This window comes from Balaenoptera borealis, assembly GCF_965194805.1.
Source record: "Balaenoptera borealis genome assembly, chromosome: 7".
Taxonomy (NCBI): Eukaryota; Metazoa; Chordata; class Mammalia; order Artiodactyla; family Balaenopteridae; genus Balaenoptera; species Balaenoptera borealis.
This window is the reverse complement of record NC_138864.1, coordinates 50464018-50478505: the sequence shown is the minus strand read 5'-3', so window position 1 is coordinate 50478505 and position 14488 is coordinate 50464018. Positions and strand designations below refer to the sequence as shown.

Genomic DNA, 14488 nt, shown 5'->3' with positions numbered 1-14488 from the left:
TTGTAGGGAAGTTGGATAGAGATAAGAGAGTCTTGAAAACATATTTTTAAAATGATATATTTAAATGTGTAAGTATTTAAAAAGATGTCATATCGTCTCTAAAGTTGGTGAAATTCACTTGACAGGTATTTTTACCCAATATATTGAAAATTAAATTATGTAATATGAAGTGACTTTCATAAATTTGTCTATATTTCACTTATAATCTCTATTATTTCAATGTGTATGATAAACAATGTGTAACTGTGATTTGATAGACACATCAATGATTAGGTAATGCTTATATATAAGGTTGTAAATATTCTTAATAAGCTCTTATATATAACATTCACAACATTCTCGAAATGTTCTAGCAAGTCCTGTGGTGACCAAACCTCAGCTAATTCATCATTCCTATTTTCTCGCTCACCAGCTGGAGCAATTTCCTCCCATTTGTGTGGGAGGAAAGTTTCTTTTCAATTATGTTTTTACATTTTTTGAATTGTATTTGGCCTCCACTTTCATTGCAATTTTAGGTAGTACCTTTTTCTCACTAGATGACTCATAAGTCTTTCTTTTTTTAAATTTTAACTCAAAAATGTAAATTCCCCAAATTTGCCAAAGGATAATGAATTCATATTCTATAGTTACAGATTCACACCAAAGCTGTTTAATTTTCAAAATCACTTTCTCATATCCATTCCCACCTATACTCTCTAATGTTGAAGTGGCCTCTTGTTTTTTCTGCTACTGTGATACTAGTAGAAAAAATTTTCTAAAACATCACTTTGACCTATCCATAAATGGTCAGTGGACCCTTATTTCTTACGAAAGTATGTCCAAATTCTTAGTCCAGCATTGAAGAGAAATCATTCATGCTGTGATCCTAATAATTTTGTAGCAATGTTTTTACTGTTTATTATATATAGTCCATATATCAATTATGTCACTTATGCACTACAACATATTGTGGGCTTCATCTAAGCAAGAATGCTTGTTTAGAGGAGGCAAGGTGGTCAGAGTTTGGGGAGGCAAGGTGACTGGGGAGGTGGCAAGGATGGGACCTGTTATTAGTTTTGTCTACTAGGCTGAACTGAGTAGTGCAGACAGAGGTATGTAAAGGAAGATTTTCAAATAGGCAGGCCTGGTGGACATAGTAGAATGTAAATACTTAGTTCTTCTTCATTCACATTATTTCCTAACAGAGTAGTCCGACCCTTTGAATACCCAAAGGAAAGAGCAGAACACAGTTGCAATGAATTTATGTTAAGCACTACTTCTTCAGTGAGGCATTAGACAGTGTCTAAGGGGCCACTCCATGGTTGCAAGTTTCCATTCTGGGATCAGGTTCAGAAGACTGTCTTTTTGTGTTCACAGAAAAAAGAGACACAAGCTAAAGCAAAAGCAATAGCTTAGAGAATATGTGCATGAGCTTTGGAATCAATATGATTAGATGTGACTATAAACTCAGCTTTACTGTTCATTAGCCCTCATTCCTGGTGTAGTTCATTAACTTTCTGAACCTTACTTGAAGTTTTGAAAACTTCGAAACAGAACTCAAGTAGAAGTCTTAAACTATGACGTAGGCTAGTCTGGGATTGAAAATAGGTGCTATTGGGTTCAGACACCAGCAGAACCTTAGGTGGCTAGGGGAAGGGGCAGATAGTCTGATGACTGGGGCAGGAACTCAAAATAGGGACCATGCCAGAAACCTGGTTCAGAAAAGTGGGCGAGAAGTTTGGACAACTTCAACTCTTATAAGAATCTGAGAACAAACTAGTCAACATTGAGATACTGTGACCCAGGACAACTTACCAGAGACAGTGACTTGCCATCTTAATTTTTACTGCAGAGCCAAGCAAAAATCTAGAAGAAGGAGTATATCCTGGCTTAAGCAGACTGGAAAAGAGCTCCCAAACCCTCTCCCCTCCAAATTAAAAGCTAAATTTTGTTTTTTAGACATGGATGTGGCTCATTCTCAGGATGAATAATGCTTCATTGCACTAGAGATCAGTTTGGATACGATGAGTATCTCAGATCTGTGTACATGAATGCAGTTTATCTGCACCACATGGATCCACAATTGGGTTAGAAATCTAATAAAAATATGTTATCTTAATATATCAGGTAACCCTGAATTTATTGCTGTTACAGGAGCCAGAAAAAAAAAGCTGCAGGAGTAATTTTTCTTATAGAATTTTGGCTCTTCTACTGCCATGCTTAGCCAGAAGCAAAATACATAAATATTCAGGAAAATTAAAAAGAACCGAGGGAAAGAGTTACCCATATTGTTGTAGGCCCCCCAAGTAGTCTGCTTCAGGTTACTATTTATTTTCCTCAAATATTTACATTCTCCCCTAACACATTCTGGAATGATCACATTGAATTTTCTAAAGTATTCCATCTATGTGAGGAGATGAGAAGATATTTGTAAACTTGTATTGACAGGAAGACAGACTGATGAACATGTAAAATATTCATTATCTGATTAAACAAAAATAAAGACTGAATTAATACAAGAAAAAGAAAAAATAATGTCATAAACAGTAATGGAGGATCAATCATCCATGTCTTTCTTTGATGGAAGCAGTGACAATGCCGACTCATTCATAATTTGTTTACAAATTTCACTGAAATAGAAATTAGTTTATGCTGTGTTTTACATTTAACAGTGTCAGGTACGCCAGAATACATTTTTTCCCCATTATTCAACTGTCGGTTCTGACATTTTAAAGAAAAAGTTCACTAATTATTAGTACCATTCATATTGAGATGTGTTATTTCCGTTTGGGATCAAGAGTCATGATGACGATTGTCATGTATATCTAATATGCACTTCCTTTTTAATAAACACTGGAGAGATGTAGCATAGATCTCCTGCTTTTAAATACTGTACAAACTGATGCAGGAAATATTGAGTATGGAACATCATTTCTAGAAATAGCTATTAAAGGCAATGTGTGCATGTGAGCAAGCAAGTGAGAGAAAGATAGAGAATGATAACAGCAAGCACTTACACAGCATTGACTGTGTACCAGACATGCTACAAATGCTTCATGTATAAATATATATAATTTAATAGTAATTTAATCCTATAACAAACTATGTGTTAGGTACTTCTGTTAAAACCATTTCATAGACACAGAGGGACATGCACTATAAAATATCCCAATGAGGGAAATGAAAAGCAATGCAAAGACAAGCTGAGAAAAAGATAGCACGTGTCCTGTTGCCAACGTTAAAATTATATAAGCTCTAGAAGATGGGGATTTTCTAGTTCTGAGGCAAGCACTCCTGACCTTGTGCTCTGCACTACCTACAGTATTTTCCAAGTGAGACTGACTAGGACTTCCAGACCCTGAGTGCTGCTGCCTGCATATGCCTGGCTGTGGTCCACAAGGTTAGACAGGAGCCCAAATTCCATCACAGAACCGTATAAAGAAATATATTTTAGAATTTGGGAATTTCTTTAAAAATTGAGTCATGGGAAAATATATTGCACAAGGGCTTATAAAAAGGAAAGATACCATAAGTAAATGAAAACTTTCCATATGCTAAAGCATATAATTGCCATAATTTATTTTTAATTAAGCCAAATTTTAAAAGACCTATACATTTCTAATTTATACCTAACATTACAGCCTCTTAAAGACAACCCCTTCCACTTCCTCCACAAATAAAACACATGTTTTCCTCTTCCCATGGATCATCCATGAGACATCTACTCTCTCTGTAAGCTTGACCTTGACACTCTGAATAAACTCTGGAAGAGTTTCCACAAGCTCTTAGTCTACACTTTGTGAAATACTTATCTGACCTGTAAGGCTGATGGAACATAAACAGGAAAAAAAAAAAAAAAGCATTTAGATGCTTGCCATACATTCAGGCTAGTAATGGTGAATTAAAAATTGGTTTAAATGTGAATGTTTCTTTTGGTTATATTTGTAAAAAAATTGTTTCATCACCCATATACTTATAGATAAATTTATAGGTATAACTATAGTTATGGATATAGATTTCCTTAACTCTTCCTCTTATGGGAAGTAATCTAATGTAGAAGAGTTACCATCTTTTCAAAATGTTGAATATGTTTTATTGAATACATACATTAGTATGATTATGTATTGAAAATATAGCAATCCTGAGAGGTGTGATGGCCGTTATGTAAAAGGTATACTTGCTCTGGTTTCATAATTGATGTAAAACAGTAATGTGATCAAAGTAGGATTAAACTTAGAGCTGTAAGTGTACAAAATCCTCACAGACAAGGCCAAAAACATAAACTTGCTTTTATAGACGTTGTTAGTTCAAAGGACCCTGTATATCTGTGAAAAGAAGATCTCCCCTGTTAAAAGAAGATAACAGTATTCAGTTTAATGCATGACTGTGAGAGTTATAAGTAGTATTAGTAGTATCTTGCTGTACCCATTATAGTGTCTAGTACAGATTATTTATTAAACATATGTGAGTATTATTGTTATTATGGAGAAAGTGATATTTTATTTATATTGCTCCCCCATAAAGATCTTAACCATATGCTTGGTTTAAAAGTTTCAGTCATTCTCATATCATTTTATTCATTCATTCATTTTTTAATTCACGTGTTCACTTAACATGTATTTACTGACTAAGAGCAAAATCTTAGTCACCATTCTGTTTGCTCTAGATGCAATGAAATATAGAAAATGTCTTTGAAAAAAATTCAGGCCGATAATGACATAGAGCATCAAGAACTCTTGCTGGTATCCTCAGGGGCCCTTGCTCTAAACCACTGCCTTTCCACCAGAAACAGCAGGAGGCCTTGCCCTAGATTTATGGCATAGTATACTTCCAAGTGTTCCACTTCCTATTTTACTGGGCTAATCTCCCAGTTCTTTGCTTGCATCTTCCTTTAATGTCTTCTCATAACTAATGTCTTCTCCTAACTAAACTAACTAATTTATGGCATCTGTATCTCCTCTTGGGTAACATTTGATCTTAGCAAGGAAAGATTCTACTTCTTTCTCAGCACCATAAATATTTCTGTTTTCTTTTCTAAAATAAGTACCTAGGATTTATTGTAGGAAAATTAAATAATAGTTGTTCATTTTCATGTTCTTTTTTTTTCTCAGTAGCATATTCAGGTCACACTTTCCCCAAGCCCTTCACCAGATCCTTCCCCACCCCTCCCAACAACACACATAAACAATTATATATAACTTAAGTGTCTTTCACCTGAGAAGTCAATCCTGCAAGGCTTTAGAGAACCAATTTCCGTTCTCAGAGTGAGTGAGGTCGAGTAGAAAATTTACTCATCTCCTTGGTGGTAATTTATCCTGTTGCTGGTATCCAGATAAAGGACATAAGAAATAAACTGTCTCAAAAAATTATACAAGCTACCTAGAATTAATAGGAAAATAGTATTCTGCATAACCTATCTTCTGTGGTATAAACTGAGTGCAAAAAGTTGTTGATAATCATCATTGATTAGTTGAAAATACAATGTGGTTTTTAAATGTTCCAATGCTTTATTTTAATCTTCTTGGAAAAACTAATTTATATGAAAATATATAAAATACAGGTATCTCAAAATTGAAGTTGTTTAAACATACTGGTCTCTAAAATGTCAGATCATCATAAGATATCCTATTTCTTTGCCAGAACTTTAGTTTCTTGGTCATAGAAACCAATTCTGGGCAACAAGGGAAATATAACAGATGGCAAAGCCACAGCTCAGAAAAGAAAAAAATAATCATCCCTTCTGGTTTAGATAATCCCTAGAGTTTTGCCTTTGGAATAAGACTAGTTTCCTGTAGCAATACCTTAAAAAAGAAGAATGAGGTTTTGTGGTTGGAATTTATGACTAGAAGTGAGGATTCCTAGGTTGTAATTTTGCGTGCACCATTTATTCATTGTCTCTTGGAGCAGTAAAGTAGCACTGATTAATAAATAAATATTGGCAGACTGTTTCTTGGGCTCTGTGAAAAGCACACTAGGCAAATATTCATTGTCACCAGAAGTATTTAAAATATTATTATTCAAATATCAGATGGTAAGAAAAATGAAACAGGAGAGATTATTTCTACCAGTCTAAAAATATGTAAAATCCTACAGAAACCAAGCGTGGATTGTCTCTGTTTTTTTTTGTTGTTTTTTTTTTTCCACAAGGTTGAAAGAATTATATTGAAAAGGGTAGAATTATCTTCTCAAAATACAGCATATAACTCTTTCTGGGGATTTCCATATCACATTTTCTCTTTCCTCTGAACTTTTACATAGTGGAAAAGAGTTCCTCAAGAGTTCAGTAGAAACCGCACATTACTAAACATTCATCCATCTGTGAATACCCATTGTACACAGGAATTGAGGTGAATTTAATAAAGTAATCACAACTAAGCAAGGGCAGCATGTGACCTTTGGAAATAAGAGCTTATAACTAGAAGACTAGTTCTTAAGGAAACCTGAAGTTCTCATCCATCGACTGACCCCTTAGGAAAGAACAAAGTAAGTAAATGAAGTGCTGGATGTGAGTCTACATGATGAAGAAGGTGGAACCTGTCATACTCTGATGTTACATAAGAAAGTGGTGTCCGAAGAAAGGCAGAGAACAAAGCATTGAACATAAAGACTTGATCTCAGAGCTTTAAAGTGAGAAGTGGTTCTCTCTCGTGTCAGATAAAGTATGAGTATTTGCAACTGCTTTTAAATTATCACAGGAAAGTTATGAACACAAGAAGTGAAATACCATTCTATTTAACATGTCTAAAATAGGACAAGAAATTTTCATCATATTTTATCTGATTTTGGTCCACATGTTTTTCTTTCACTGGTTTATTAAGTTATTTGAGTAGTGACATTTATTCTATCCAAACCATGCTCTTTATGTTTATGAATATAAACACACCAATTTTTGCCGTGATTAAGCACTAGCAAAAATGTGTCTTTATAAAGTTTTGTTTGGGGTCTTTATTGCTTTTCAGTTTCATTTATGGAGAGCCAATGCACACACTGCTGATGAATCAGATTAGGGAAAATCACAGCAGGCCCTGTCTAATTTCTACTGGGAGGCCCTGGCCATCCCCTGTGAGGATTACTGTTTCAGAGCAGGTACACATTCTTGTCCTAAAACGAATGACTTGAGTGTTATGCCAGTGCCCACATGTTTATGCATCTTAATACTTTAAATGTTACCTGATTACATTGTATGAAATTCTAAATACATACTGAGGAAAATTAAAGAGAACTGAGGTCTATATTTCAGAATGTATTATGGCTGGCCCCAGTTTCCTAATGTCCTGGGGGGAAAGGTGTAAGTTTTAAAACAGGTAGCATGGCAAACCAGCTTTACAGTAGATTTGAACTGCAGATGGGTTACTTGTTACAAGTTCAAAGAACTCCAGTCGAGACTAAAATAAAATTTAAAAAAATTAAAGTGCCCAGCCTGTTTTTGATGAATGTTTGACATTTATTACTTCCTTTGCCTTTTTTTTTTCCTTAAAAAAAGTCGTGTGTGATTTAGGAAAACCAAACCTCTAGCTGTTACAGAGTCAGAAATTAAGTTAGTCAGAAAATGATATTCCCTTGTTATCATTTGATTCATGGAAAATTGTGGAGACACTCTCTTTCCCCAAATGATTTTTGACAGTTTTCTAAATCCCCCTTTCAACTATGTTAGCTCTCTATGTCTGGAATACCTATGCCATGGGAAAACTCAGAGGGGAAACGAGAAGAGCGAGAATATAACGTATTACCCTTTTTGATTTTGGTTTCTCCAGCATCCATTCCTGCTTCTCCAGTGAAGAGAAAAATTGTCAGGCAAATTGGGAGAGGTGCTCCCTGGCCCATCACAACCGGAGGAGTTTCCATTCAGGGAGAAAAGTCATTATAGGGTTCAGAATATTTTTATTTATGTCTCATAAACAAGTTTAAAAATAACACCAAAAAAAGGATGTTAACCATATGCCGTCTCACAGTTTGTGACTAAAGGGGATAAAGTTAGCAAAATTCCCTCCAGCCCTTTGAACTTGAGAGCCAGTGTGTATTTTCCATTCCACTGTACAATATGCTAAACAGTAACCCCTTTGGGGCTGCTCTCGAGTGTGTGGTAGGCTCCCTTTGTTCCACAAACCCAGTACCTCTCATCATTTTTATTACTGTGGTTAACTAGAGTACTTTCAAACAGATGCTTACATTCACTAGGCTTTTGTTTTCCTTATTTGCCTTTAAAAACTACTTTTTAGATAAAATCATGATGGAAATCATAAGTTCAAAAATGTCCAAAGGATGCGTAGGTCTCAGAGCAGTGATCAATTATAATGAATTTTAACAGGGCTTTAAGAGTATATTTCATCATTCAAAAATAAAAGTTAAAGATAAATCATTACTTTCAGATAATGATATAACTTTTAGTATTATAAAACATATAGGGTAGCCACATGAAATAACTTCATTTTACAAATTCACGGTACCATTTATTGAGTCCTAAATATGACAAAGCAATATTCTTCAAGTTAACCTTAGCATGTCATTTCTTGTCAAAGAAAGTCACTTTTGTAGTTTTTTCTTTACATTTTGTATATATATTTATACAAATAACGGGACTGCACATGTGCAAAACCAACCATACAGAGGCTTAAGTCTGGATGTGATGTTGCTATCATGACATCATCGTCACCCCCATCACCCACATCGTGTTCTAAAAACTCCAAATGCCAATTGCATGTTGCATTTTATTCTTGTGCTTTGGGAAAAGATTATAAATTTCTAGATACTCAATAAAGTTGAATAAAAAGTGATAGAAGCAGAATGGATTCATCTGTCATCACAATAAAAAAAGAGACATTACAATTTGAAATCTTGCCTACTTTACCAGTTGGCAATTGTTCAAAGGATCAGAAAACATCAGTGCAGTGTTGCAGAATTTTCTGTTCTTATTTTTGAAACGGTATAGCTACTAATCTCTATGCCATCTTTCCTTTTCTCATTAGCAGTATCAGTTCTCCTAATGAGACTGATGATGAACATGAACTCGGAATAAAATCATAGGAGTTTTGCAATCAATGGAAATACAGCAAGGACACAGGGGAGATCAACCTCTGAAGTTTTCTAGGTTAGACCAAAGAAAAAGGAGAATGTAGATTCCAAAGATATTCGCCAAAGACTATAAATTTGAATAATTCTTCAGGTTTCAGGTTTCAACAGAGTTGCTGTGGTGTAGCAGATGTGTTCTCATACATTTCTGGTTGGAATTCTACAGTCTTTGTCAAGGCTCAGTGTGGAAGGACTGGCCTTGAGAGAGAGTTACCTTTGAGTGCAGACAGCCTGATTGGAAAACCTACGTGGAGACGGGCACAAACTTACCACAATTTCACTTCCTTATGCCTTGGTATAGTCATCTATAACATGGGGTAAACGAATACCAATCATACAGAATGTTTGTGACGAGGTAGTATATACGCAGGTATTAGAAGACTGTTTTTATTATGATCAGTGTTCAAAAATTTTCACTGTTATTTCTATTTGTTATATTATTTTTCACTTTCGAGCCAAGGCCTGCTCAAGCCAGATTCTTAATGTTGCCGGGTACTTCATTCCATGATGGTTATCTACTTTCAAGTTAAAGCTTTGGAACCTCATCTTAATTCTATCTTTCACTTGGACTTTGTCTCCAGCCATCAAAAGTAGAACTCGACAAAACACACAAGCTTCATAGATGAAGTACTTGCCAAATTTTACTTCATTAAAGTTTGAAGAAGGCTATTAGAAAAGTGCTGTCATGAACCTCTTATAAATGTTTTTGGTACACATATATAGGCCAACAGACATGGCCAAGCTGTTGATAGTGGCATGCAAAATAGGTAAAGCTAATCCATTACTATAAAAGCCTAATTAGTAATTACCTGTTCAGGTGGGTGTGTAACGACTAGGAGGGAGCAGAAGACAAGTTTCTGGGGTGTTGGTGATCTTTTCTATCTTGACTGGGTGGTGGTTACATGGTATGTATAGATGTGTCACCTGGCACTTAAAATGTGTGCACTTTGCAATTGTCAAAGTAAATAAAAATGTTTAAAAATCTTGAAGAAGAGATATCTAGGAGTAAGGATTTTCATGAATGTCATGTTATTTAAAATTTACTTTGGAGTGTTATGGTTCGTTGTCCTCTGATTTCAATTCTCAAAGACGTCCCTAAGCCATTGCACCTCAACTCTTAGGTAAAAGCCCGTCTAATTTTAGGCTATGCACTCAGCTCTATCTCCCTTCATTTTTCATCCTACTTAGTTTCACAGATCTTCAAATCATTTCTTGTTATTTGCTGAAAACGTCAGGACCCAACTCAAGTGTTTTTTTCCCTATCCAGATGTTATTGCTTTCTTATGCAAATTCAGTGTCTTTATTTTTACTCAGCTGACAACCTGCCCTCTCATTTCCTTGGTCTCATCTCCACTTGACTCAACCTCAGTGACTAAATCTAATAGTCACATCTGTGCCTTGTCATCACCATGAGGGGTTTGGAATAAAAAATTGAGGCAACTCAATCTATCACAGCCTCCTTCCTTTGGCACTCTCATTCAGCTATTCCCAGTAAAGCAGTTCAGTTATTCGTCTCATCCACACATCCAATAGCCTGATGTTTCTCAATTGTTATCACTTTTTTCATTTCTTTACAATCTTCCTTGTTTAGTTTAGAGTTTAGTATCGTAATGCATCACTTCTGCAGGCCAACTGAACTTCTTTGCATCTTTCTTGGATCATTTGTGTCACCTGTCATCTTCATGCTTCCACCAGAAGTACTAGAGAAAAATGACAAAAGAGTGAAATTTATTTAACGGTACACATTCATGATGACGAGCACCAACCGGGCCCTCACGCAGCCCAGTGATTCTTAGTCTTCCTCATCACCTCTCTCGGAAGTTTTCCACAGCAATCATGTCAAGATAAATTTATCTTTCTCACTTTCAGCCTTCCGTTCCTCCATCCCGCCCTCTGAGAGATAACTTAGTCACCAATTGCAATGGAGAAAATAACCACCAAATGAGAACTATCCCAACTTTTGCCACCTGATGAATAAATGTAGCTCTCTCATCACTTATAATTTTTGTATTCTCTCTCAATACAGCAGAAGATGTTTTCTTCCTCCTGTCCCACTTGTGTTCTGGACCTCATTCTCAATTTCCTTCTTGGAGCTCTCACTCTGTCTTATTTCTTCACTCCTGTAGCTTCAGCTCTTACTTCTATACTAGATAATTCTTATCATGATTTTACAATAAGATGTCTTCCACCTTAAACTTCTCTCTTCCCATCCTCCTCGCTAGCTGCTTCTCCCCTTTTTCTCTTCTTCCTTTCACAGATAAATATCCACATATATATGTAGATGTATACATACATGTATTAATATGTAAAGCATATATAATCCATACATGTGTAATAACACATTACACATCTATATCTAAGTATAATGTATAATATACATACATATATAACACATAAATTATATATCTATATCTATTCTGCATACTTTTTATCTCTATGTAACTGATCTCATTAAAGTTGAAAATAAGTGATAGCTATTTCACTTAATCTAACAGACACTTCGCAACTATTGTCATAGACTTTGTCTTTTGAACTTTCTTTCCACTAGACTAGAAACTCTGTGAGGGCTGGGACTAAATCTGTCTTGCTAGACTTGTATCTCCAACCCCCCTCACAGTAGGTGCTCAGTAAATATTTACTGTGTGATTTAATTAATATTATAAAAAGTCATGTAATACTCTTTATCAGAACTTGCATTCAGAAGAACATTGACCTCTGTAGAAAGCATAATTTTGTTACTTAAGCACAAAGGAAATATTTACTAAAGCTTTCAGAGTAAGGCTCTTTTATTCAACTTTACCTAAGTTCACGCTTTTAACATTTTAAATTGATGAGTTTATATAATGCACTTTCTGTAAATGAATAGGAGAGTAAAATAATGTATTTTATATTATATCATCCAATATATCTTGATTCTTCACTGTATAACAGAGGCTCTTAATGTTTGTATGTCATCCTGAATTACTCTACAGGTGAAAACTTGTTTTTCTAAATATATATGTACAGGGAAATTTGGTTTTCATAAATGATAAATATTTTTTGAGAATTATGGAAATGTCTTAGTAAACAGTAATATTTCTGACAGGTTCATAACTTATGAAGGAGACTTCACTTTCAACAACACATCTTACACATATAGCCCATTTTATTGTATATGCTGCAGCAGACTCAATATCACATCTGGAAAGGAAATCTTATTCCTCCTGTGTTATCCTGTGGTTTGCCTTTCTATGGAGGTTAGTACTCTTGTATTTGAGTATGAATGGCTTTTCCATCTTTCATAAATGATTATCAAGCCTATCTTGCATGGCTGACTTTTAAATTATGTGATACTACATTTTAGCAGCACCACAGAATCACTGCCCACCTGGTAACGGTCAAGTGGTCTAAGACTGATCTTATTCTTGCTCAATACTTACCAATATTTCTCTAGAGAAAAATGACATTCAGGGAAGAGGATTGTGTGTAGCATTTGCTTTCCGTCCACTCTAACACATACTCAAGAAGAGTCCTTTTTTTTTTTTTTTATTGATCTGCATATTCAAAGAGTTGCACATCATTTTGACCTCCTATTAACTTTTCTTGAATCATAGAATATCATTTTTAAAAACCATATTATTCTTGTGGTTTTATTTATTGTAAGAATGTGTGACATCAAATTTCTCAGGACCCTAAAAATAAATTTCTCTAGTCTCAGTACTAGGAATAGGTATAGGATATGTTCTCTGCAATTGGTTTATTTGGGTTTGTGGACATGGAATCACATTCTTGGTTTTATTAACCCTCTTATATAAGTAGAGCAGCTACTTCGAGTGGGAAGAAAAGCCTGTGTTCTCTGGTTGTTTTAGGTTCTCTTGCTGTTCTAGGTTAGAGAGCTCCTCATTCTTACAGGAAGCCTGTAGATTCAGAGACCCAGGAAATCCTAACAGTTGATCTGAGGATAAAACTGCTTTTGTTGCTCAGGGGAAGCCCAGTGTGTGGTGAGGCTGGATGAGTCATGTAATAATAAGTTCTGTGTAAAGAGTACTGGGTCACGGTCACTAGCCGTGTAGCATGGTTTCTGTGGGAACTCTGCTCCGTGGATAGCCTTTCAAGCTGTAGAGAGATATAGTTTACTTGAGTCAGCCTTCTAGCTCGAAAATGGTCTCTCTGTCTTCAATTAAGCATAGCTGTCCGCACTTAAGGATAAATGAGAATACACAGCTTATCCTGGAGGCAGTTCTTCTGACCATGTGCACTGGCTTCAAGTCCTCCTATCCACTTGGAAGCAGACTTTTGGCTCCCAGTCATGTAAATCAGTCCTCCTGGCTTCTAACCTGCTGTTTCTCAGTCAGAAATCCCAACCCAGCTGCTCTCCTGATCATTTACCAAAGCATAGCACCTTGGATCAGCAGATGATACTTTTCGTTTTAACCAATGTTCCTGAAAACCCATAACACCATAACACTGATAGGATTAAAGGTAGCCAGCTGCACAGAATAAAGAAATCAATAGTGTTATCAAAGCTATACTATGTTGAGTTTTGACAAAATTTCTCTTGTTGCATACATGCTTTAAAAGGCATGGGTTATATTTAAACCTATTTATACCGTGAAGTTCTTATGGTAAGAAAAACCCTATAGGAAGAGCAAGCTTTATGAATTTTATCACTACTATCTCATCTCCATTTAATAAGAAAGAGTTAACTCTTCAGGAGATTACCTACCTGCTAGACATGGGCATTGTTGCCAAATTGAACAGAAAACAAAAGTAAAAATTAAATATTCCATAACTGATGAGAGTTGATTCCTAATGGGTTTTGTAGCAAGTGATGAAATCAGAATAAAATACTGTAACTCTGGAATTTTTCCTTCATTATATATATATTTTTAGATAATCTATTGGTAAAGGTAGCCACTTGAAGAAAGTTTCCTTTATTTGAGGAATAGTGGACTGTCAACTTATATTGAATTGTGAAAACAGATTAAAATGAAAATGTAAAGTGCCAAGCTTGTTTTAGAGTTAGAAAAAAAAAAAAAAACATTGGCATAGGGCCAAAATATTTGCCTCCCAAATGTCATCTTTAGAACGATTTTTTAAACCCACTGTGATTGCTTCTCCCTCCACTCAACTCCCAGCAGGCTAAAGCAGACCTCACATAGTCTTACACAGATGTGGACAGAGAAACTGTTCATTATCAATCAACGAACACAAACAAGTTGAAGACTGCTCAGTTCCCCCTGTTAAAGGTAAAGAGGCTTAAAGCCCCTGAAGAGTTTATTATTCTGGGGCTGAGATCGTCCAAGTCATTTGATTTTGACTTGCACAGTAGCCACAAAGGTTAAACTGAGGTTAAGTTTCCCAAACAAAATGGAAGCAATTAAACAGTTAAATAATGTTGCTTTATTTTGTTTGTTTGTTTTTAATCCAGAGACCCAAAAAAGTATAAAAATGTAAATTT

The 14488-nt window shown here is 35.3% G+C and overlaps 1 protein-coding gene across 3 annotated transcripts in view; it reads left to right on the top strand.

Moving 5' to 3' along the window:
- SEMA3A (semaphorin 3A) overlaps positions 1 to 14488 on the top strand; it is a 502916-nt gene that overhangs the window by 208360 nt on the left and 280068 nt on the right. The gene's annotated exons all lie outside the window — the stretch shown is intronic.